Source organism: Macaca fascicularis, chromosome X (genome assembly GCF_037993035.2).
Source record: "Macaca fascicularis isolate 582-1 chromosome X, T2T-MFA8v1.1".
NCBI lineage: Eukaryota > Metazoa > Chordata > Mammalia > Primates > Cercopithecidae > Macaca > Macaca fascicularis.
In genome coordinates, this window is record NC_088395.1 from 112,212,867 (window position 1) to 112,239,549 (window position 26,683).

Genomic DNA, 26,683 nt, shown 5'->3' on the forward strand with positions numbered 1-26,683 from the left:
ATATATATTAAATAATAACAAAAAATTAGCCATCAAAAAAAGAAAGTTATTAAACATCCAATATGCAACTGAGGGCACTACATTATTATTTTTAACTTTATGCTTTGTGTATTTTCTATGTTTCTAGATAAAAAGAAATGTGTCAAGATTTAGACAATAAATTTCCATAACATGGTCACCTTTATCCCCTTTCTTTAGTCAGCCAATACTATTCACTAAGGGCCCAATTCTGTTTTCCAGAATTCGTTAATTGAACTAATTCCTTTAGCCAGCATCAGTCAAGCAAAGAGACAAATAGAGAAAGACTGCTAACAATGTCCCAAAGGCAGTAAAAGATCCTAATGAGCCATTTAAATTGTCAAGTAAAGATTAAATGATGTTCGCTATAGTTTTAGCATTTAGTGTATTTGGTTTCTTTCCAACTCCTTGATAGAACAGTTAGTCTATTATGGTATTTCTAATGACTCACAGTTAACTAGAGATTTTGATTAACCAGAATGACTCTATTATTTCCAATACTAATTAATAGTCACTACAAACTTGAAAACATATTAGCCAGGCTCAAATCACCATGTAGATAATTTCTCAACAAATACTTGAGTTGAGTGCATATGGAAGCTATAGAGAGGCAGAGGCCAGACCCAAGGAGTTTAGGAACTCTGCCTGTGGGTAAAAATGGAAATGTTTAAGGAGTGGGGCAAAGAAGCTTTGTCCTTTGTGAAATACAGAGGAGCATTCCTGTCATCTCAAGGAAAGGTTATATGCTTTCTCTGGAATTTCCCATAAGATAAGAGATTGAAGTACATGTAACAGGAAGTATACCGCACTTAAGGGTACAATTTGGCATTGTCTTCCCAAGGATGAGAGAAAAGAAATCTCAAGTCTTCTGAGGTCTTTCTACCCTTCAGAAAGTAACGAGGAGGAGAGGGGTAGTAGGGCCAAGCATGCAGAACATTGGTAAAAGAGCAGCATTCCGAGTACAGCAGATTATGACATAGGGGCCAATAGAAGCTGTCCTCCCATAATTAGTGGTGTTGGTCAAGGGGCACTCTTTAGGCTAGGCCAAGATTTCTTAACCTCAGTGCTCTTGACATTTCAGGCTGGACAGTTCTTTGCTGTGGAGGGCCATCTTGTGCACTATAGGTTGTTTAGCAGCATCCCAAGCTTTGAACCACTGAATGCTAGTGACACCACTGTCCCCAGTTATGACAACCAAAAATGACTCCAGACATTGCCAAATGGTCTGTGGAAGTCAAAATTGCCCCTAAGAGAGAGCCACTGGTTTATAAGGACATTTGAAGACATACCCTTATGGTGATGGAGGACGATGACACTTTCACAGCATGGTTGAGTTCCAGCTATTACTCTACTAGGGATTAAAACCAAAGTTCTTTATGTATTTTTTGTTTGTTTGCTTGTGACCAGTGTTTCTGGGACTCATATTCTTCAAATTTTTACCAAATCAAATTGGTGGGGCTGGGGAAAATGCTTGATACTTTTTGAAAAATGTGACATTTCCCCAAATCTTATCTTTCTAGATATAGCACTGTACTTTTCTTAAAGAAACATGGCATTCTACCTTGAATTGGTTATGACTTTCTAAATCCTCTGACAGTTAGTCTTTGTTCCTTACATTTTGGGAAAGGGTTACTTTATCATTTGAAGGCCTGGGATTTTTCCCTCTATCATTAGCTCTATTTGGATTACTGAGAGAGCTAGGAAAGGCAGGTTCAGAGTTCAGGGACATAACCTTTGCCTGAGGCTATGTAAGTTGGTAAAGCTTCCCGTGTCAGTGACACATTGAGTAAATTCTCCCTTTATGTAACTATGCAATTTACCCATGAAGACAGAAAAAAAGGTTGATTTTTGTCCACACTAGAAATAATTCTTCTGCACAGTTCAACTCCTTAGAGAAATACTGCTTTTTTAGGTTAAGTAAGATTTTCCACTGGCATTTGTCATTGAGAAAAGGAAAAGAAGCTAGTTTTTAAAATATTCTTGGCCTTAGGAACCTAGGCGGATATATGCTCTTTTTTAAAACGGCGAGAGCTTTAATTGTATGACTATTTGGCATGAAAGACAGCAAGATTGTTTTTCTTATTATAAAGCTATCCCACACAGACATGATAAACAGCAGGAAAATCAGCCGAAGAAGAGAAAACCAAGGGGAATTAAGATTGTTAAGCCCATAGAAGAGCTGGCTAAGAGGTGACTTAGTAATGGTCTTCTAGGACCTGAAAGACAATCATTAGGACCAGATGCTCCCCATCTGCAGAGAGGGTGGAGACACAGGAAATGACACTATAGCAGGAGAAAGCTTAAGGAAGAGTTTACTGGCAATGAAGGATGTCAAACATCAAGAATACATTACTTTAGAGATTATACAATCACCTCTGGGCTGTTTTACATTTTGGTTTCAAACAGGATAGATTCTGTCTTGCGTGAGATGACTGAGGTGAGGTTTTGCATGAAGATCAAGAGAATAGACAAAATGATATCTCTAGATTCTTCTTAGTTCTATAATTCTGTGAAATCTGTATCTTTATATATTATTTGCACTATTGTCCCCTAAGGTGCTCATTTTACAATGTGCTTTTTGCATTATATTTTCACTTAACGGGGTTTCAATTTCTGTTATTCCTAGTTATGGAAATTTATTATGTGACTTTTGTACCCTCTTGGATTGTTGAAAACTGCAACTCTGCCTCACTGTTCTTCTCTTTTCCAATAATGTATTTTCTCCTTTTGTTAATTCTCTCACTTTTCAGTCATGTGTTTACTCCCTTGTGAAGACCTCCTGAAAGCAGGTGCAGGCTTTGCACAGTATTTAGCACAATGAGTGTTTTAAGGCAATTTAATAACTAATTATTATTTTATAATTTCAAAATGTAATGCAATATGAGAAAATGTGATCCCATACAATGATATTTTCATATAATCTATAAACTTTTCACTTGACCTTCACCGAGTATATGCCTTTAGAGCCACATTTGCAGTGTCTGTGTCAAAATAACCATTTGGTTCAGTAATTTTAAGGTAGGGGCTAGGTGGCTTGAGCTAGAAAGAGAAACTGTCAATCCACTTAACTGACAACTTTAGATTAAAATTATCATTTGATTTCCTTAATCTTTCTTTGTACTGAGTTGTGTTGGGTGACATGTAGGTATATACCTGTCTTGCTAAAAGAACCTACAGATCCATTTGATTCTAGCAAGAACCCATCAAATGCCAGAGGCTCCTCACTGCCTACAAAAAAATTCTTAATTCATCAGCCTCACACTCAAGGTTCTTAATCCTGACATGAACCTTTGTCTGCTATTTTGATTCCTCAGAATGTGTCCTCTTTTCTAACTAAACTGTCCCCATCGTGTTATGCTTATCCTAAAATCCACTGCTTGCTCAGATGCTTTCTATTACCTGAAAATTACCATCCTCTCCAATTATCCAATCTTCTCTCTCTTCATTTTACTGCAATTATTATCATTGTCATCATAGATACTACTTGTTGGTCGCTGATCATGTTAAGACACTGTGATAAGCCTTCAAATTCACTTGCTTCTCTTTTCTTCCATTACCTGCTAACCTCTACAACAATAAAAGATTTTTTAAATGGGAAATTAAAATTAAAAGTTACATGCCAATCTCCCAATATTTCAATTCAGACAACAACCTGTTAACTAAAACAATTGAACTCATGGACATGGAGAATGGAAGATTGGTTACCAGAGGCTGAGAATTGTAGTGCGAGGGTTGGAAAGGAGGTAAGGATGGTTGATAAGTACCAAAAAATAAAATGAATAAGGCCTACTGTTTGATAAAACAATACGGTGAATATAGGAATATAGTCAATAATAATTTAACTATACATTTTAAAGTAACTTACAGAGTGTAATTGGATTATTTGTAACTCAAAGGATAAGTGTGTAAGGGGATGGATACCTCATTTTCCATGATGTACTTATTTCACATTGCATGCCTGTATAAAAACATCTCATTTATTCCATAAATTTAGGTACCTCCTATGTACCCACAAAAATAAAAAAAAATGTATAAAAGCCAAGACAAGAAAACCTGATAACTGCAATGGTAAAGGAAGGGTGCTTTCAGATATACCATGTTGATGCCAGTGGTCTAATTCCTTTATCAACAAAATATCACTTTTAGAAGGACTAAAAAGCAAAATGAAGAGTGATACAATTGCGACACTTTCTACTGTCTGATTCATGCTTTTTCAAATATCCAGGTTTATGGCTAAAATGTTAAGTGAATTCTCTTCATCAAAAATGTGCTTTACTTGTAGTCTGACATTCAAGTAATACAGATAATTGCAAAATAGGCTAAGACTGTTTATAACATTTTTGCAGCTGAACAAGTCCATTGGAACGTAAGAAGAGCAACATATTACAGAGCATCGTAAGCCAAAAGTCACTAAATAATTGGCAATACAGAAAACAATTTCAGAAATAGAAGATAAATTATTACTTTGTAATTAAAGAAATTATATATGTATACAGAATGAGATGGGTTGGGATGAGATGGGATGGGGTGTTGTATGGTGGGAGAGATGGGGTGCCCCATAAGTTTCCACTGTCACAGACCAAAGATTGGTACTTTGTGCCTGGGTCCTGATTTAGAGCCCAAATAGATTTTTGTTTCCAGTGCATAAAAGTGATACTTGGACACTTTTTAGGAACAGATCAAGTGTATGACCTAATATCACTTATGTTAGGCTTACAGCAGAAAGAAACATCCAAAGTTTTAAAGTACCAAATGAAAAGGTGTCAGCCAGCATGGCCATATTGAAGAAACTTCACTCTCAGAACCACAAGAGGATTTTCCACCACTTCAACCAAATCTAAAATTTCTTTAAAAATGCACATTTCTCTGGGGCTTCTGCCTACCCTTGCTCCAGGGATTGTCTGTCAATGGGATAAGTGGGAAGAGCAGGAAGGGAGAATTAAACTGGAGAGTGATCTCTACCTAGGTCTCACAGACTTTCCGAATTCATTTTCTTTCAGCCCAAATTCTGATGACAGGAAAACAAGTTGATGTGTTTCTGAAAGCCATAGTGGTGTGTTCTGAAAAGCAAAGAAGGGAAATTATTCTAAAATAGGAAGTCAATAAATGCCAGAAACATGACTTTGGTTGCAGTATTGAAATGGAGCTTACTTATTTGCAGAAAAGCAAATTAAATAAGATGTTTTTTAGCCTGTTTGGTAATAGATATTGGTACACAAGCAATGGAGGACTAGAAAGGAGGGCTGAGGACTTTTAAATATTAAATTTAAAATATTCTGACCGAAAATAGTCAAATGGGACCATATTTGATATAGTTTTGAAGTAAGTTCTACATATGCATACACCCATTATTTGTAGTATCTTTGTTTTGGAGTAGATACATGAAAGGAAAATAATCACCATTGCATAATAGCAAGTATTCATATCACAACCTGTTTGGTTATCTTTGTTTACTACTATTCAACAAAAAAGACAGAACATACTTATTGAGCACCTATTTTGTGAGAAGTACTATATTAGGTGCTCTAGGAGACCCAAAATGACTGAGATACAGATTATATTCTTCCAAATAATGTATTGTCCAGTAGTTATATCATTTTTTAATGCACACTTTACCTTTGTTTTATTTTCCTGCAAAGCAGAGACCATACGCCCTAACCAGTCACTCATTTGGGTTCCTGTTAAGAAGTGGTATGGTTTCTGGAGGACTTTATGGCAATATCTTTAGCTTGAGAGGTCTTTTGATTCTCTTCTCTCTTTTCACAGGGTGTAAAATTGACAAATTTTCCAAAGAATATCACAGATTCCTCTGTCTCTCAAATCAAGAGTCCTGGTTTTAGCTGCACAAGAAGCACATATTCTCCATTCTAAAGAAAGCAAAAACTCATTGTTCAGAATATTGTTTATTCTACTTCTGACTTTCTCTAGACTCATGGATCACACATAGGCTACATATAACTGTCCATTAATATCTTTGACCATGACAAACTATTTTAGATTTCTTTTTTACCTTTGTAAATAGAGTTCATTTCCTCCGTGTCACATTTATAGGCCCTACACAATCTATGATCACACTACTATTATGATTCTGACTCTGACTACTCCTATTACTACTACTACATACACACACATAAACACATACCCTGTACACTCATGCTATTCCTGAAAAAAGCATAAAGATATATAGTGGTAGAATGATGTTATCTGTAATGTCAAAATAAAAAATTGAGGACATCCCTATATATTCCTAGCCATCTGTAATTTATTATGAGTCTGTCATTTAGAAACTTATTCTAAATTCTTCTTGAACCTAATTGTATTTGTACTTTCAGCCAGTTCCATCAGTTGGAATATCAAACTCTGTGTGTCTACTACCTAGACACACAGAGTTTGTCTCTGTGTGGGAAGTATAAGTATTCTGTTTAACTTTCATAACATTATTTCTAAGGAAATTCCTCTCTTTGGGATGTATCAGATAATTTAGTGACCAATTTTGTGTTTTCTCATCCATCTGTACCTTGATATTGTGAACATGTACCTTACTCAGAGCTATACTTTCGTAGACTTGAGAGGTATGTCTTACTTTGCTTCTATTTCCCACTAGAGAGTTCAGCATGTAGTGGTATACTAAAAGACTTGAATCAACATAGTCATTATCATCATTCTTCTTTTGTTGAGATGGAGTTTTGCCCTTGTTGCCCAGGCTGAAGTACAATGGCACGATCTTGGCTCACTGCAACCTCCACCTCCCGATTCAAGTGATTCTTGTGCCTCAGCCTCCCGACTACCTGGGATTACAGGCACCCACCTCCATACCTGGCTAAGTTTTTTGTATTTTTAGTAGAGATGTGGTTTCACCATGTTGGCCAGACTGGTTTTGAACTCTTGACCTCAGGTGATCCACCCACCTCGGCCTCCCAAATTGCTGGGATTACAGGCATAAGCCACCGAAACCGGCCTATCATCATTAATCCAGTGACCTGTTATAGTGGCCATCTATCATGTTTGGAAGCACCAAATTAAAAAAAAATTGACTTTCTAAAATCTACTTAAATAGATTACAGTCTGATTAGTAAGGTTATTATAACATGGCTGACCGACCAGACCTTAGAGTATTAGACCCATCCTTCTCACAGAAAGCTGCACAGACTAAGAAGTTAGAAAAAAAAAATCATTAACTCACCCATTCTCCAGTTACACACAGTTCAGCATGGAGAGAGTGATTCCATTTGTTTAGGGGAAAGTAAGGGAAGAGAACAAGAGTTTCTGCTTGGTGATCCAGGGAAATGCCCAAGACCACCAAAGCAATACCTCCACAAGTCAGCAAGAGCCACAGCATACCTGGGCTTTGGGTGCCCCCTAAAGCAGATATGACTATAGTGACAAAAGTCTTACATTGCAACACCCACATCCTTTAAATGCCTGGAAAACCTTCTCAAGAAGGGTAGGCACAAATAAGCTAAGATTGCAAACACTAAAATAAATAACTCTTTAATACGCAGACACTGACTAACATCCACAAGCATCAAGAACCCCCAGAGGATAGGCACAGTGGCTCATGCCTGTAATCCCAGCACTTTGGGAGGCCAAAGCACGTAGATCACTTGAGGCCAGGAGTTCAAGACCAGACTGACCAACAGGGTGAAACCCCGTCTGTACTAAAAATACAAAAAATTGGCCAGGTGTGATGCCTCATGCCTGTAGCCCCAGCACTTTGGGAGGCAGGCAGATCACAAGGTCAGGAGTTCGAGACCGGTCTGGCCAGCATGGTGAAACCCCATCTGTACTAAAAATACAAAAAAAAAAAAAGAAAAAAAATTAGCCAGGCATGGTGGTGCGTGCCTTTAGTCCCAGCTACTTGGGAGGCTGAGGCAGGAGAATTGCTTGAACCCAGCAGGCGGAGGTTTCAGTGAGCAGAGATTGCACCATTGCACTCCTGCCTGGGTGACAGAGCAAGACTCTGTCTCAAAAAAAAAAATTAGCTAGGTGTGGTGGCACGTGCCTATAGTCTCAGCTTACTTGGGTGGCTGAGGCGTGGGAATCACATGAACCTGGTAGGTAGAGGTTGCAGTGAGCTGAGATCATGCCATTGTACTCCAGCCAGGGCAACAGAGTGAGACTCTTTCTCAAAAAACAAAACAAACAAAAAAACAAAACACAAAACAAAACAAAACAACAACAAAAAATCCCCACCAACACCACCCGGGAACACATAAACTCAACAAATGCACTAAATAAGGCACCAAAGACCAATCAAGGAGAGACATAGATAGAGACCTTTCAGACAGAGAATTCAAAATAACTATTTTGAGGAAGCTCAACAAAATCCAAGATAACACAGAGAAGGAATGCAGAGTCCTATCAGATAAACATAACAAAGAGATTGAAGTAATTAAAAAGAATACAAAATATTCTGGAGCTGAAAAATGTAATTGATGTACTGAAGAATGCATCACATTCTCTTAACAGCAGAATTGATCAAGCAGAAGAAAGATTTAGTGAGCTTGAAGACAGGCTATTTGAAAATAAATACTCAAAGGAGACAAAGGAAAAGAATAAAAAACAATGAAGCATGCTTGCAAGATGTAGACAATATCCTCAAAGGGTAAATCTAAGAGTTTTTGGCCTTAAAGAGGAAAGAGAGAGAGATATTGGAGTAGAAAGTTTATTCAAAGATTTAATGACAGAGAACTTCCCAAACCTAGAAGAAGATATAAATATCCAATTACAAAAAGGTTATGGAACACCAGGTAGATTGAACCCAAAGAAGACACTTTAAGGCATTTGGGAGTTAATCAAACTCCCAAAGGTCAAGGATGAGGAAAGGATCCTAAAAGCAGCAAGAGAAAAGAAATAACATGTAAAAGAGCTGCAATATGTTCTGGAATCAGATTCTCAGTGGAAATCTTACAGGCCAGGAGAGAGTGGTATGATATATTTCAAGTGCTAAAGAAAAAAACTGTATCCTAGAATAGTATATCTAGTGCAAATGTCCTTCAAACATGAAGGATAAATACTTTCCCAAACAAAAGCTGAGGGATTTCATCACCACCAGACCTATCCTACAAGAAATGCTAAAGAGAGTTATTTAATCTGAAAGGAAAGGACATTAATAAGCAATAAAAAATCATCTGAGGGTACAAAACTCACTGCTAATAGTAAGTAACCAGAAAAACATAGAATATTACAACACTGGAATTATGGTATGTTAACTACTCATATCTTGAGTAGAAAGATTAAAAGATGAAGAAATAGAAAATAATAACTATAACAACTTTCCAAGACATAGTACAATAAGATATAAATAGAAATTTTAAAAAGTTAAGAAGCAGGGGGACAAAGTTAAAGTGTAGAGTTTTTAGTAATTTTCATTTTGCATGTTTGTTTATGCAACCTGTGTTAAATTATTATCAGTTTTAAATAACAGGTTATAAGATATCATTTGCAGACTCATGGTAACCTCAAATCAAAACAACATAAAACAGATATATAAAAAATAAAAAGCAATAAATGAAAACATATCACTGAAGAAAATTGCCTTCACTAAAAGGAAGACAGGAAGGAAGGAAAAAAGGAAGAGAAGACCACAAAACAATAAAAAGACAAATAACAAAATGGCAGGAATAAATCCTTACTTATCAATAATAACATTGAATGTAAATGAACTAAACTCTCCAATCAAAAGAGGTTCAGTGGTTGGATAGATTAAAAAAAAAAAAAATCCAGTGATATATTGCCTAGAAGAAACACACTTTACCTATAAAAACACACAAAGGCTGAAAATAAAGGGATGGAAAAAGATATTTCATGTCAATGGAAAACAAAAAAAGCAGGAATAGCTATCCTTATATCAGAAATAATAGATTTCAAGAAAAATTGTAAGAAGAGACAAAGAAGATCATTATATAATAATAAAGGAGTCAATTCAGCAAGAGGATATAACAATTATAAATATATAAGAACCCAACACTGGAACTCCCAGATATGCAAAGCAAATATTACTAGAGATAAAGAGAGATACAGCCTAATGCAATAGTATCTGGAGACTTCAACACATCACTGTCAGCATTGGACAGGCCTTCCAGAGAGAAAATCAACAAAGAAACGTTGAATTTAATCTGTACTACAGACCAAATGAGCTTACTGGATATTTACAGAACATTTCATCCAATGGCTGCAGAACACAATTTATTATCTGCAGCACATAGACCATTCTCGAGGATAGACCATATGTTCAGCCAAAAAACAAGTCTTAAAACATTCAAAAAAGTTGAAATTATATTCTGAATCTTCTCTGACTACAATGGGATAAAACTATAAATTAATAACAAGAGGAATTTGGGGAACTATAAAAATACATGGAGGCCAGTCTCAGAATCTCAAATATTATAGTTGTCTAATACTTATCAGTTTCTAATTTTTGTCAGCTGATTCATAGAGCAGCTTACTACTTTCAAAAGAGGAACAGTTTGAAAGCCATTCTGCATTCTTTTTCTACTTCCCAGTTGACACTGGAGTTGCTGCAGAGGGTTCCCTTTAAAAGTAGTTTAAAAGTATTCCATAAAATAAATGCAATATTTTTCATCTTTTCTTTCTTTTATTCGCTAAAGATATGGACTTACTTTCAAAGTCTGTTTTCTTCTTTACTGCAAAGTAGATTTGGCAGTCCTGTGCTAGATTCATTCCATTACAAACTTCAGATAAAAGGGCAGCAATAGAAATAGATTATTAAATCACTAGCCAGTTGTCTAATTACACTGTGAAATCAAAAGCATACCTCCTTTATTGTCACTTACAGAAACTTTCCCTATCTTAGCAAAATCTTCAATCAGTGTTTAGCTCTCATTCCTTTTCTTCTACACTCTTCCTACTTTATCTTCCACCAAAGCCAGAATTTTCACTGCTCTCATGCTTTTTTTCCCCTGTACATCAGAAGTTCTTCCAGTGATACATACAGAATGCTCATGCTTGTGAGTGGGAATAGCATATGAAAAGCTCTGTTAGCATGACCTCTCTTTATGAGCTGATTCCACATCTTAGACAGAACTCTCAGAATCTCCCTTTGTAAAATCTTAGATTTTTACACTGACCTTTATGTTATATGGCTTGCGTTTTGTGTACCTGATCTCTTATTGGATGTGTGACTAATGTGAGTATCATCAACTGATACAAGGAAAGATGCCCAGAATAAACAAGTTGACCATGGTAGTCCTTTTGAAAAATATGCACACATTATTTGAAACTCCTCCCCTCAAGAGGTGGAGACTAGTTCCCCTCTCTTAGAGTATGGGCTGATCTTAATGCACTTCTAACAAGTAGAGTAAAGCAAAGGCAGGTGTGTGTCACCTTGGCGATTCGATCATAAAAGGTACTGTGTCTTCCTCCTCACCGGCTCTCTCTTAGGTTGTTCAAGCTGAGGGAAATTTATAGCCATGTCACGAGGACATTTAGGTATCCTATGGAGAAGTCTACCATGGTGAGAAACTGAGGCTTCCTGCTAACAGCCATGTAAGTGAGCCATCTTGAAGTGGATCCTGAAGACCTAGTTAAGACTTCAACCTCCTAAGAGATACTGAACAGAACCAGCTAGCCATACACAAATATCTGACAAACAGAAACTGAAGTAATAAATGTTGATTATTTTAAGTCACTATGTTTTAGGCTATTTTATTACATAGAAATAGGTAACAGTATATTCATAGGTTTTAACAATTAGCCTATCACATCTCTCAAAAATGGTAAAGGGGATTCTCTATATGATACTTACCTATACAATTGACTCTTAAACAACATGTGTTTGAACTCTGTTGGTTCACTTACATGTGAGTTTTCTCCACAAATACATCAGAAAATTTTTGGAGATTTGTGACAATTTGTAAAAACTAGGAGATGAATTGCTTAACCTAGAAATATCAAAACAATAAGAAAAAGTTATGTCATGGATGCACAAAATATATGTACATCCTAGTCTACTTTATCATTTACACAAATATAATATACAAAAGTATATTATGAAAAGTTAAAGACCCTGTATCAAAAAAGTTTAAATTTATCAAAACTTATACAAACACAGACCATACATGGTGCCATTCCCAGTTGAGAGAAATGTAAACAAATGTAAAGATGCAGTATCAAATTATAACTGCATAAAATTAACTGTAGTGTGTACTATACTACTGTAATAATTTTGCAGCTACCTCCTGTTATTGCAGTGAGCTCAGGTATTGCTAGTACCACTTAAAATGCTGTGTGCTGCTAATCATCTTCATGTGAGCAATTCCTCTCTCCCGTAAATTGAGTATCACAGAAAAAAAAGGGATCTCTGGTGTTATTTATGTAGTTTTCATTGATTTTAGTGCAATACCATAAGCTTTGGATAATACCATGAGAACCCATATAAATTGCCACGAGTGATGCTGGAAGTGTCCCCAAGAAGCAGAAAAAAGTCTTGACATGACAGGCAAAAGCTGAATTGCTTGTTATGTACCATAGATTGAGGTCTGCAGCTGCAGTTGCCTGCCGTTTGAAGGTAAAATAATCCAGCTTGAAGATTATTGTAAAAAAAAGAGAGAGAAAAGAAAATTTGTAAAGCCATTGCTGCAGTTCCACAACCAGATGCAAAAATGTTGCACTTTTTGAAAAATACCTTTTTATTTAGTATTGAAAATGAAGCTTTTAGATAAGTGCAGGATTGCCCTAAGAAAGGCATACCTATAAACTCTAACACGATTTAAGCAAAAGTCAAGTCAATATATGACAACTTAATATGAAGCATACAAAGTTGAAGAATTTAATGCCAGCGAAGGATGGTTTGATAATTTTAGAAAGAGGTTTGGCTTTAAAAATGTCAAGATAACAGGAGAAGCAGCTTTTGACAACCAAGAGGCAGCACAAGTTTCCAGATGCCATTAAGAAAATCATTGAGGAGAAAGGATATCTTCCTCAACAGGTTTTTAATGCAAGTGAAAGCGCCATATTCTGGGGAAAAAATGCCACAAAGAACATTTGTTGGTAAGGAAGAGAGGCAAGCACCAGGATTAAAGGCAGGAAGAGACAGGCGAATTCTACTCTTTTGTGTAAATGCAGTCAGGTTTATGATAGGATTGCTCCTATTTATAAAACTGGTAACCCCTGAGCCTTGAAAGGAAAAGATAAATACCAGTTGCCAGTCTGTTGATTGTACAACAAGAAGACCTGGATAATCAATGAAAATCCTTTTTCTGGATTGGCTCCATCAATGCTGAAGTCAAGAAGCACCTTGTCAGTAAGAGACTGCCTTTAAAGTTCTTTTGATATTGGACAATGCCCCTGACCACCAGATGCCCCTGTGAGTTCAACACCACTGGCATCAGAGTGGTCTACTTTCTCCAAAACAGAATATCTCTAATCTAGCCTCTGGATCAGAGGGCCATAACAACCTTTAAGGCTCATTACATACAATACTCTGTGGAAGAGATTGTCAATGCTATGGAAGAAAACCTCCTCAACAGAGAGAGCATCAGGGAAATCTGGAAGGATCACACCATTAAAGATGCTGTCTTTGTTATAGAAAAAAACCATGAAAACAATCAAGCCCAAACCAATAAACTCCTGCTAGAGAAAACTGTGTCCAGATATTGTGCATGACTTCACAGGATTTATGAGAGAGCCAATCAAGGAAATGATGAACAAGAGAATACATTTTCTCTTTCTTATGATTTTCTTAATAACATTTTTTCTGTAGCTTAAATTATCAGAATACAGTATATAATGCATGTAGCATATAAAATATGTGCTAACTGATTATGTATGCTACTGATAAGGGACCAGTCAACAGTAGGCTATTAGAAGTAAGTTTTGGGTGAATCAAATTATATGTGGATTTCTACCTGCGTGTGTGTGGAGCGGGGGCAGTGGGGATTAGCGGCCCTAACCCCTGCATTGTTCAAGGGCCAACCGTACTTGATAAATAATCAGTCAAGTCATCAAGCATAGTGGATTTTCATACGTTCACCCTTGTCTTGAATAGTTATAGCCCAAGGAGCTCAGCCTTACATAAAAGGAAATTTTATGAGCCTTTATTTTATGTGTATGTGTGTGTGTGTGTGTGTGTGTGTGTGTGTAATTTAAGCCACCTTAACAAAGCATCATATTGTACTTTTTTTCCTCCTATCATTTGGGAGAACGAAAAGCCAACCTACAAGAGAAAACCTGTTACATTTTTATGGATGGAATTTTAAAACACTTGACCTTTTGAAAACTATATTCATGATAATATTATTTAACATTACTTGTTTTTCTGAAAAAGACAAATAAGATGTTTTCTTTCATTTTGACAGATTAGAAGATATTAAATTTCACAGTAAATTGTTTACTGAGTGACTGAAATAAAATATTAATTCACCAGCTGAGTATGTGTTTATTGAACTGGATTTTTTTTTTTGTCCTTTTAATGGTTTTTCGAAACGGGTTTTTGTTTTTTGTTTTTTTTTTTTTTTTTGCTGTTTTGAGCAAACATGAAGCACAAAATACAGAAATTTTTACTTTCCCCAACTCAAAAACTAATAAAAAACTCACTTAGCTTTATGATTCATTTCAAATCATTTTAAAATTATCTAACATTATTTTAATAGCAAGCTGCAGCTCACAATTAGTTGATCTCTTTGTGATCTTTACCATGTTTTCAACAATATTTAAATAAAAATAAGATTACTTATTTTTGTGAATTATGTGGATTCCAAAATAAGTTAGAGTAAAAAGCAGGGTGGGTGTTTCTTAACCTTGTACAAAAAAGCAGTGAAAGATTTCCCACGTTGATTATTTCCCATTCAGTACGCTTTCTGGGATTCATTGGTTCAAGTTTTCTCTGTCTTCTGCACATGTGCTTCATGTCCCCAAAGGATGTGAAAGGGGTAAATATTTTATATTACTTATTTATAGAAAATCCTGGCTTGTCCCACCCACAATTTCACCCTGGTACCTAGTCAAATACCTGAGATTTCATTTCTTAGAAGATAAACTCAAGCATCACATTGTCCTGGTCTTGCTGCATTCTTCTCTTCTTTTTCCACCCAAAGCAATTTTTCTAATTAATTTTTAAATGTTGAAATGACCATTTTACAATCCCATGCAGGTGTAATAGATAATTCAGAAAATCCCATATACTCTTTACCCAGTTTTCCCCAGTGGTAAACTCTTCTAGAACTACAGTGTAATCTGACAACCAAGATACTAACATTGATACAGTATAACACAGAACAGTTCTATCCTGACAGAAATCCTTCATGTTGCACTTTTATAGTAACACCCATTTCCCTCCCACCACTATCCCCTATTTAACTCCTGGTAACCACTAAACTTCTCTCCATTTCTGTAATTATGTTATTTTGAGAATGTTAAATTTGTTTATTTTTCTAAAACTTTTACAGTGTTACATTTTACATTTGAGTCCTCAATCCATTTTGAATAATTTTTATTGTATAACTTGTGAGGCTTAGTTCAGGGTTCATTATTTTTTGCCTATGGATGTCCAGTTTTTCTAGCACCATTTGTTGAAAAGCCTATCTTTCCTCCATTGAAGTACTTTTATATTTTTGTAAAAAAATCAGCTGGGAATATTTGTGTGACTCTATTTTTGTGTTTCCTGTTCACACACACACACACACACAAACACACACACATATATATATATCTCCACCAAAGCACACAGTCTTGATGACTATAGCTATATAATAAATCTTGAAATCAAATGGAATGATTTTTCCTACCTTTTTTTCGCAATATTGTTTTAGCTATTCTAAGTTCTTTGACTTTTCATATAAATTTAGTGTAATCTTGTCTATATCTAAAAAAAAAAAAACTAACTGGAATGTTGATAGTAATGCATTAAACCTTTATAACAATTTGGAGTAAATTGACATCTTTACTATGATGAGTCTTCCAATTCACAAACACACTGTGTCTCTCTAGTTATTTAGATCCTTTTTGATTCATTTATTCAGTGTTCCATATTTTTGGCATACAAGTCCAGCACATGTTTTGTTAATTTACACCTAAGTACTTTATTTTTTCAATGATTGTAAATGACACTATATTTAAAATATTTTTGGGTGTGTGTGTATATATATATTATATATAGAGAGAGATATATATACCCATACATATATACTATATATATATATAAATATATTTATTTATTCATTTATTTATTTATTTATTTGAGACAGAGTTTTTGCTCTTTCACCCAGGCTGGAGTGCAATGGTGCAATCTTGGTTCACTGCAACCTCTGCCTCCCGGGTTCAAGCAATCCTCCTGCCTCAGCCTCCTGAGTAGCTGGGATTACAGGCACCCACCACCACGACCCGCTAATTTTTGTATTTTTAGTAGAGATGGTGTTTCGCCATGTGGGCCAGGCTGGTCTCAAACTCCTGACCTCAGGTGATCCACCAGCCTTGGCCTCCCAAAGGGTTAGGATCAAATGCATGAGCCACCACGCCTGGCTGGTTTTTATATTTTTAATTAGTGTCTATGAATTGATTTCTTAGTTTATAGAAACACAGTTGATTCTTGTATGCTTATATTATATCCTGAAACATTGCTAAACTCTCTTATTAGTTCTAGGAGTTGTTTTTTTTTATTTTTTTATAGATTCCCTAGGATTTTCAACATAGACATCATGTCATCTGGAAATAGGGGCAGTTTTATTTCTTTCTCTCCAGTTTGCATGTCTTTTATTCTATTGTTTTGCTTTATTGCACTGGCTAGAACTTCCAACAGTGTATTGACTAAGAGCAGTGATTTTCAGCTGTTGATAAGGGGTCATTTGCTCTGTCTGCTTTCAAAAATTTGTCTTTGTGTTTAGTTTCTGGAAGTTTAAACATATTGTGTCTTAGTATGGATTTCTTTGTGTTTACCCTGTTAGAGGTTCACCCAACTTTTTAAATCTATAGGTTTATATTTATACCATATATGGAATATTTTAGGCATTATTTATTTGAGTACCAACATCTTTTCCTTTTCTCCCCAGGACTCCAATGTCTTGAATGTTGAACCTTTTGTTGTAGTCACATAGGTCCTAGACTATCCATTTTTTTTTCTAGTCTATTTTCTCTCTACTGTCCAGAATGAGTAATTACTATTCTATTTTCAATTCAATGGTTTATTTCATCTTTCCCCTCCATTCTGTTTTTGAGCCCATCTATTGAGCTTTCTATTTCAATTATTGTACTTTTTAATTCTGGAATTTTCATTTGGTTCTTTATATTTCTAATTCTTTGCTGGGACTTTCTATTACTATACTGAGGCTTCCTATTTTTAAACTTGATTCATGTATCTTCATAATTGTTTGCTGAAGTTTTTATTACCACTGTTTAAATAATTGCCACATAATTTTAATATCTCTGTCATCTTGGTGTTGGTATCCATTACCTTTGTTCATTTATTTTGAGATTTTCCTATTTTCGGAATAACTACTAGCTTCCAATTTAAACCTAGACGTTTTGTACTATGTTCTTATTTAAACCTTCTGTTTTAGCTGGCTTTCTCTAATACTGCTCCATCAGGGAAAATAGGGGAATTAGCTCATTGTTACTAGGTGAAGGTAGAAGCCCAGGTTCCTTATTCAGCTTTCACTGACACCCAAAGTGAGAGTCTCCTAACTACTTCTACATAGGTGAGAGTTCCAGGTTCTTCCATGGTCTCCACTGATACCTTAGTGGAGGTGGCTTTATTATTACTTGGCAATTGTGAAAGGCCTCCTCCGACAGAACCCCTGTGGGGAGTAGAGGGATGTCTCATTACAGCTGAGTCGGGGTAGAAGTCCAGACTTCTCACATGGTGTCTCACACAGATACTGCAAAAGGGCAAGAAGAATGTGATTCTCTTTAACAACAAGCGGGGATTAAAGTCTTAGCTTTCTATTTGGCCATCTCTGATACCATCCCAATGGCGTGCTAGACAACTTGTTACAGCATCCTAAGAGTGAATGTCTAGGCTCTCCAATTATCCTTTGCTGGCATGGGCAGGGGTGGTACCATATTTTTTTTCTGTGATGTTTGGTTGGACTATAATAATTATTGTCCAAAAGCTTTCTATCTTTCTAGGCTTCCCCTTTTTTAGCCTTTTAGATAGGAAGAGCAGGTCTTTGTTGGGCTTTTTATGTCTGCGACTATTGCCATTTCTGGGTTTCTGGCTTATTCAGCAACAAGTCTGGTGTATATGAGACACAAAGAAGACCCAGGGACCTAACCACTGTGTCATTCCTTGTGTCCTGTAGTCCTTAGCCCGTCTGCCTTCTTCTCCCTGTTTATCAGCATCATCTTATGTTTGCTTTGTACATAATATCCAGATAGCTTAGTTGTACCTCGTGGGAAAAAATAGGAGAAATTATAGCAACTCTATCTTCCTAGAAGCATAAGGCTTTATTTTTAGTTTTAGTTTCAGTTCTGGGGTACATATGCAGTATGCGAAGGTTTGTAACATAGGTAAACGTGTGCCATGATGGTTTGCTGGACCTATCAACCCATCACCTAGTTATTAAGCCCAACATGCATTAGCTATTTTTCCTAATACTCTCCCTCCCCCCACCCCACCCGCTGACAGGCCCCAGTGTGTTGTTTGCCTCCCTGTGTCCATGTGTACCCATTGTTCTGCTGCTACTCATAAATGAGAACATTTGGTGTTTGGTTTTCTGTTCCTGCATTAGTTTGCTGAGAATTATGGCTTCCAGCTTCATCCATGTCCCTGCAAAGGACATGATCTCATTACTTTTTATGACTGCATAGTATTCCACGGTATATATGTACCACATTTTCTTTATCCAGTCTACCATTGATGGACATTTGGGTTGACTTCATGTCTTTGCTATTGTGAATAGTGCTGCAATAAACATACACATGCACGTATCTTTGTATAGAATCATTTATATTTCTTTGGGTATCTACCCACTAATGGGATTGCTGGGTCAAATTTCTCGTTCTAGATCTTTGAGGAATTGCCACACCGTCTTCCACAATGGTGGAACTAATTTACATTACCAACAACAGTGTAAAAGTGTTCCTCTTTCTCTGCAACCTCGCCAGCATCTGTTGTTTCTTGACTTTTTAATAATGGCCGTTCTGACAGGTATAAGATGGTATCTCATTGTGGTTGTGATTTGTATTTCTCTAATGACCAGTGATATTGACCTTTTTTTTCATATGTTTGTTGACTGCATGAATGTCTTCTTTTCAGAAGTGTCTGTTCATGTTCTTTGCCTGTTTTTTAATGGGGTTGTTTGTTTTTACCTCATAAATTTGTTTGAGTTCCTTGTAGATTCTGGATATTAGACCTTTGTCAAATGGATACATTGAAAAAATTTTCTCCCACTCTGTAGGTTGCCTGTTCGTTCTAATGATAGTTTCTTTTTCTGTGCAGAACTCATTAGTTTAATTAGATCCCATTTATCAATTTTTGCTTTTATTGCAATTGCTTATGGTTATTTCATCATGACATCTTTGCCCATGTCTATGTCCTGAATGTTATCGCATAGATTTTCTTCTAGGGTTTTTATAGTTTTGAGTTTTACATTTAAGTCTTTAATCCATCTTGAGTTAATTTTTTAATAAAGTATGAGGAAGGAGTCCAGTCTCAATTTTGAGCAAATGGATAGCCAGTTCTCCCACACTATTTATTAAATGAGGGATTATTTCCCCATTGCTTCTTTTTGTGACATTTGTCAAAGATCAGATGGTTGTAGATGTGCAATCTTATTTCTGAGTTCTCTATTCTGTTCCATTGGTCTGTCTGTTTTTGTACCATTACCATGCTGTTTTGGTTATTGTAGCCTTACGGTTTAGTTTAAAGTCTGGTAGTGTGATGCCTCCAGCATTGTTCCTTTTGCTTAGGATTGTCATGGCCATATGGGCTCTTTTTGGTTCCATAAAAAATTTGAAATAGTTTTTTTTTTTTTTAAATTCTGTGAAGAATGTCAATGGTAGTTTAATGGGAATAACATTGAATCTATAAATTACTTTGGGCAGTATGGTCATTTTCATGATATTGGTTCTTCCTTTCCATGAGCATGGAATATTTTCTCATTTGTTTGTATCCTCTCTGGTTTCCTTGAGCAGTGGTTTGTAGTTCTCCTTGAAAACGAACTTCACTTCCCTTGTTAGCTGTATTCCTAGGTATTTTATTCTTTTTGTAGCAATTGTGAATGTGGGTTCATTCATGATTTGGCTCTCTGCTTGCCTGTTGTTGGTGTATCTGAATGCTTGTGACTTCTGCACATTGATTTTGTATCCTGAGAATTTGCTGAAGTTGCTTATCAGCTTAAGAAGCTTTGGGGCTGAGATGATGGGGTTTTCTAGATATAGGATCATGTCACCTGCAAACAAAGACATTTGGATTTCCCCCCTTCCTATATGAATACCCTTTATTTATTTCTCTTGCCTGGTTGCCCTGGCCAGAACTTCCAATACTATGTTGAATAGGAGTGGTGAGAGAGAGCATCTTTGTCTTGTGCCAGTTTTCAAGGGGAATGCTTCCAGCTTTTGCCCATTCAATATAATATTGGCTGTGGGTTTGTCATAAATGGCTCTTATGATTTTGAGGTATGTTCCTTCAATACCTAGTTTACTGAGAGTTTTTGACATGAAGGGATGTTCAATTTTATTGAAGGCCTTTTCTGCATCTATTGAGATAATCATGTGGTTTTTGTCTTCAGATCTATTTATGTGATGAATTACATTTATTGATTTGCATATGTTGAACAAGACTTGCATCCTGGGAATGAAGCCAACTTGATCGTGGTGGATAAGTTGCATAATGTGCTGCTGGATTTGGTTTGCCGCATTTTATTGAGAATTTTTGCATCAATATTCATCAGGGATATTGGCCTGAAGTTTTCTTTTTTTGTTGTATCTCTGCCAGGTTTTGGTATCAGGATGATGCTGGCCTCATATAAAGAGTTAGAGAGGGGTCCTTCTTTTTCAATTATTTGGAATAGTTTCAGAAAAAATGGTACCAACTCCTCTTTATATTTCTGGTAGAATTCAGCTGTAAATCCAACTGGTCTTGGACTTTCTTTGGTTGGTAAGCTATTTATGATTGCCTTAATTTTGGAACTTATTATTGGTCTATTGAGGGATTCAACCTCTTCCTGGTTCAGTCTTGGGAGGGTGTATGTGTCCAGGAATTATCTGTTTTCTTTAGATTTTCTACTTTATTTGCATAGATCTGTTTATAGTATTATCTGATGGTTGTTTATATTTCTGTGGGTCAGTGGTGATGTCCACTTATTCATTTTTTATTGTGTCTGTTTGATTATTCTCTCTTTTCTTCTTTATTAGTCTAGCTAAAAATATGGAACACTTCATGAATTTGCATGACATCCTTGTGCAGGGGCCATGCTAATCTTCTCCGTATTGTACCAATTTTAGTATATGTGCTATCAAAGCGAGCACAGCATAAGGCTTCTAAAACCATTTTTAAAAATAAAAATTGTGTCCAGCTGGGTACCTCTTCCACTGGTAGAAAGTAATGAGCTCACTTAAGATCACTGAAACATCACAGGAAAGACTAGAGCTCATTCACAGTAGCTTCCATCTCATCGTAGTTTGATGCAGTCTGTTGGTAATGATAAATATTTTTCTAGACACAATTTCTCTTGATTGGTTAGCTGAAAGGCAGGAAAGCTTTCCAGTCTCTCTATGTGGACTGAGCTGATTATGAAGAGACCACAGAAAACTTATCTTTTCCTTGATGGCATCAGACTCAATAGAATCCACTTAGGGACCGTACACAGGAAAGCAAGATGGGGCTAACTAAAGTAATGTAGGAAAAAAGTATTCTCTTGTACCTGCTGATCCCCCTTTGGCAAAGGGGAATCTCTGTCACTTAAATATCTATGTCTCTAAAGGAACCTGCTAAAGGTTACTGCTAAATACTGGGAAATTGGTTTACCATTAGATTTTGCTTGATACTACATTGCAGGGGCTGCTTCCCAAGGCACAAAAGTGTTAGATAAATGTCTTCCTCAATAATTACATAGTAACAACTGAATGTGTAACTACATGACACCTTGTCAAAACTCAATAACAATTACATAGTACTTTCGTTTTCCTCAACTAGTGCTATTATATCAGAGAAACAGGTATACTAAATCATAATGCTTTAGTGATGACATATTTATTTACTAAATCATCAGGTATGACATGAAATTTCTTCTTAAGTTATATTTAACAAGATACATAGTAATTTCATTATTTTCTGCTGTTTGCTATGTGAAGTAAACCTCCAAAGTTTTAAAGTTTCAAGTGTCCCTTGTGGTTGTTATTGTTCTTGTTTTTGCCAGATCAAAGAAAATGTCACCTGTTCTAGCAGTTGCTGAGAAATTGACCCTCTTTGCATGAAATTTAAGCACTGGATCCCATAGGACAAGTAAAACTTCTTTAACTTGATGATTTTATTCAATAAGTCTCTATACTGCACATTCTAAAGCTCACACTACTTTGCTCATTCTGTGTTACTTAAACTTCTGTAATTTCCTCTACTCCTAATCACCAGGCTGTATAGAACAAACAAAGATAAATACTTGCATTAAGTTGCAGACAACTTTAACAATCTGATTTTACAAAAGTCAGAAAGTAATTGTTTTTCCTGGTGATCCTTATTTGAAATGAAGCAGTTCAATGGCAGGCAAAGATTATTTTGGTGGAAGAAGGGGCTGTCCTGTGCTGTTTAGTAGTACACCACTGGCCTTTACCAGCTAAATGTCAGTAGCATTTCCCACCAGTTGTCACAACTGAAAATGGCTCCAGACATTACCAAATGTACCCTAGGCGGCCAAAATTGTCCCTAGTATGTATACTCTAAAAAAAGATTAAATGAAAGTTAAATAACGTTCTGATGGAGATTGCAGTATAGTCAAATTCTACCACATATTAGCCCATTAATGAAGTGAAGCTATTCCAGAAGAACATTTCCTGAGAAGAAAGCTGTATCCCCTGCCCATTTGTAGTTAAGTGCCAATAGGGAGTTTATGTCACCTCCTGAAGGCCCAATTATTTGCCTGATATCAAAAGTATGGTTACATTATCCTGTGCCTAGAAACTAAAACCAAGAGATGTTGGTAAATGTATAGGGAATAGAGGTGAATAATTAAAAAAGAGAAAAAACATAAATAATACATAAATATTAGTCTGTAAGATTCAGTACTGACATAACATGTGAGTAACACATGAGCAATAAACTTTTTAAAAAGTCTTGTGAGTACGTTGTAGGTGTATATATTGTGGGGTACATGAGATGTTTTGATACAGGCATGCAATGGCTAATAATCAAATCATCAAAAACGGGGTATTCATCCCCTCAAGCATTTTTCCTTTGTGTTACAAACAATCCAGTTATACTCATTTAGTCATTTTAACTGTACAATAAATTATTTTTACTTGTAATCACCCTGTTGTGTTATCAAATACTAGGCCTTATTTATTCTTTCTAACTACTTTTTGTATCCATTAACCATCCACATCCCCCACAACCCCCATTACCCTTCCTAGCCTCTGTAAACCACTCTTCTACTCAGATGAACCGTACATTTAATGGAATATGTACACACTCACCTTGCATTTTATAGAAGACCTGGAGCTCATAGCTATTCTTTAGATTATGAAGTCTATTGCAACTGATTTTTTTTTGTCTTTTCCTGACTTCTGAATAGTTGATACTAGGAGTCAATAGGGTAATAGCCAAAGTTTAAGATCAAAAGCCTCTGATACTTGAAATTGCAACCCCCACCCAATCCCTGTGGAGAGTCCTAAGGAGATACCAGGTCTTATCAGAGAGCAACAACTCTCTTGTCTTTCTTTGGCAAACTAGAGATTAAAAAAGGCTAATTTATATTGCATATAACTAAAACATATTATAATTTTCTATAACAAGCTGAAGCATTAGTTTTAAAATATGTATGCACAATCAAGAAAAAATGGTGCATAAGTGAAAAAGGCAAGGTACTATTTGGTTAGGGGATGGATTACAGCCTCCAAATATGTCAAGGAATGGCTTGCAGAAAAGTTCCTCTCTTGTTTTATACTATCATGTGATAGGCAAAGTCATTTCTTAATTACTCTTCACAGCTTCTAATCCCCTAGACTTGTTTACTATATGGAATCATAATGAAAGATGCAAGAACAACAAGCTATGACACTATAATGACACTTGAGGCTGTACTTAAGTTATAATCCAAGTTATATGTCATGGCAGATCAAGCACTTCTTTTGTAAATACTTTTTGTTAAATCATAAAGTTCCATACTAGGGGGAACATAATTAACTCTATGATCTAAACTCAGAAAGATAACCAGGAATTAAATATCCTGTTGAAAGTTTATTTTCAGAACAAGGTAAAATCATGACTTTCATACAGACACAAAAATTGATTAAAGATTTATTTTATTCATATGGTATGAGGGAACCAGGCCAATATTATAACTGGTTCAAAATAAAATTCAAAAGAGTTAAAATTTGTATGGAGTAGAGGAACATAGACAAATGGAGACAAAACTGGTTTTTCCAAGGTGAAGTGGAGGAGCCAAATGTCCAACAGACAGAGTAGAATTTATGTATCAGTTACCTTCAACTTACAAGGAGTTGCAAAATAATTCAGACAAGGAACAATGAACAATGAACAGAACAATGATTTTGCTTAAATCAGGCCTAAAGGATACACTAGAGATGATGTATCATTTCCCACAGAAACATCAATTTTTACTAAAATTCCCCTCCTTTTTGATCAAAAAAGCCTGAAAATTATCTTGATCAAAAAATAAAACATATCATTAGACTGGATCTAATTATTTATGAAGGTGCAGCAAGTGTGTTAATTTGCCATATGGACCTTCTTAAGTTTATTTTGATGGACGTTTTCATAAAGAATCTCAGATTGGACTTTTAAAAGCTCCTTATTACGTGTTGACCTGAGACTAGGAAACAAGGATTTTGCCAATAGTACCTACAAATATGGGTGAATTTCTTTCTTTCTTTTTTTCTTTTTTCTTTTTTTTTTTTTTTTTGAGACAGAGTCTCACTCTGTCACCCAGGCTGGAGTGCAGTGGTATGATCTCGGCTCACTGCAACCTCCACCTCCCAGGTTCAAGCGATTCTCCTCCTCAGCCTCCCAAGTGGGACTACAGGCACCCGCCACCATGCCTGGTTAATTTTTTCTATTTTTAGTAGTGACACGGTTTCACCATGTCAGCCAGGATGGTCTAGATCTCCTGACCTCATGGTCCGCCTGCCTCGTCCTCTCAAAGTGTTGGGATTATAGGCGTGAATCACCACACCTGGCCAGAATTTCTTTCTTTTTAAGGTTTTCAAAACATCCTAAAGTCCTTGACTTGCCAGAAAGCGACCTTCCTTACTCATCTGTAAGTCTGAGAACCCTGGAAGCCAGGTACCATTCCAGTTTTCCCAAGTTTACTTTGTAAGCATTGGCTTTATAAAGGCAGCTTTGGTGCTTTAAAAGTATCTGTTCATATCTAATTGAACAAGCATAATTTTCACATATAACATCCTAGGCAAGTCCTTGGTTCTATAACAGATGTTTCCAATTATTCTCCAATAAAAGGAGAATAAATTCTTACTGCAACTATGCAAATCACTACATTGCTAGGAAAATAAAAATATTCAATAAGAGTTTCTGAATTCTGAAGGGGTCAACAAGGAGAATAAAATACCATTTATAAATATTTCATTTCAGTTTATAAAAGCAGAGTCTACTAAATTATTATGAGTTATAGTGTAAAGGTATAAAAGTGTGATACCTTTCCTCACCAATCATAAGGGTAACAGGCAAGACTCCTATAACAAAAGATAGGTTAACAAGAGACAAGCATGACAAATTTATTTAATCAAAATTGTACATGACACAGGAGCCTTCAGAAATGAGGACCCCCAAACCTAGAGGAAGCTGCCTATATACTTAGGTTCAATAAAGAATGTATAGCCATGTAGAAATGTGATTAGACAAAAGAGTATGACCTAATGGTAATAGATTGAGTGGGGGGATCCAGGAAGGCCTATCTGTTCAGAGACCGGTTGATCTCTCTGTGTAGCAGTCCTTCTTCCTCAGTATGAGACATGACCCCTCTGGAATGAAGGTCTTCAAGGAAAAGGGGAGCAGGGAGAGAGTTACCTTTCTAGGTTTAATGGCTTGCTTTTGGGGAAAGGGTTTCTAGTTTTCATGACCCTCTTTGGAGAAGAGGAATTCTGGTTTCCATGACTTGCTTTGTGGGAGAATGAGGAGGAGGAGACAGGAGAATGTAAGAAGATCAGAAAGACCTTGTTTCTGAGGCCTTTCTAGTTTCCTTCAGTTCAAAGTACTCAGTATGCCAAGGTGTCATACTTTGTGGTATCATGTTCTGAGCCCCAATAGTAGTGTAAAAGACAAAGGACTTCCTTATACATCTTGAAAATGAAACATTAAAACATCAACAATATTCTTTAAAAATTTACATCATGGGCCAGGCACAGTGGTGCGTGCCTGTAATCCTAGGACTTTGGGAGGCCAAGGCAGGTGGATCACCTGAGGTCAAGAGTTCAAGACCAGCCTGGCCAACATGGCGAAACCCTCTCTCTACTAAAAATACAAAAATTAGCTGGGTGTGTTGACAGGTGCCTATAATCCCAACTACTCGAGAGGCTGAGG

General features: G+C 36.2%; 1 protein-coding gene and 1 non-coding gene across 3 annotated transcripts in view; one reads left to right on the forward strand and one right to left on the reverse strand.

Moving 5' to 3' along the window:
• IL1RAPL2 (interleukin 1 receptor accessory protein like 2) overlaps positions 1–26,683 on the forward strand; it is a 1,296,718-nt gene that overhangs the window by 1,176,596 nt on the left and 93,439 nt on the right. The gene's annotated exons all lie outside the window — the stretch shown is intronic.
• LOC123571414 (U6 spliceosomal RNA) lies at positions 21,335–21,441 on the reverse strand. The gene has a single exon (XR_006695580.2). It is a non-coding gene; the product is annotated as a U6 spliceosomal RNA (small nuclear RNA).